Here is a 542-nt window from a genome sequence, read left to right as displayed (position 1 = left end):
TATATATATATATATATATATATTGTTTGCACTACTATCATTATTCTTATGTTAAATTTCGATTGCCCTCCTTCTTTTTTTATTCACACACAACACTAAAAACAACTGTCTACAATCAAACAAACCGTCATTTTGTGTCGCTCTCCCCTCCCCTCCCATTCCCGCTTCACCCTTTAGCGCCCCTCACGTGACGGATTTTTTGCATTGTTTATGGAACACCGATTGACCCAATTTGCGTGGAAAAAAAATAATAACCAAATAAATAGTGGTAACAATAATGGTAATTAAACCAACACAAAGATAATTTAAGACGCCAAACATGGGGAAATTTTATCGATAACAACAATGTAACGGGGAATATAAGGAAGCGGCCGCATCCCCACGGTATCCCGTCACACGCACACATGCACAAGAGAATTCCTTTTTTTTTAAATCTGAACTTCTACATATTTTGTGTCTGTAGTTCCTTCCCTTTTTCCTCTTCCACATCTTTACAACATGAAAGCGGAATCTGCACACGTGTTACTTACAAAACTAAAAGG

Source organism: Trypanosoma equiperdum, assembly GCF_001457755.1.
Source record: "Trypanosoma equiperdum strain OVI genome assembly, contig: ctg_842, whole genome shotgun sequence".
Taxonomy (NCBI): Eukaryota; Euglenozoa; class Kinetoplastea; order Trypanosomatida; family Trypanosomatidae; genus Trypanosoma; species Trypanosoma equiperdum.
The sequence above is the reverse complement of the archived record's forward strand: the minus strand, read 5'-3'. Positions refer to the sequence as shown.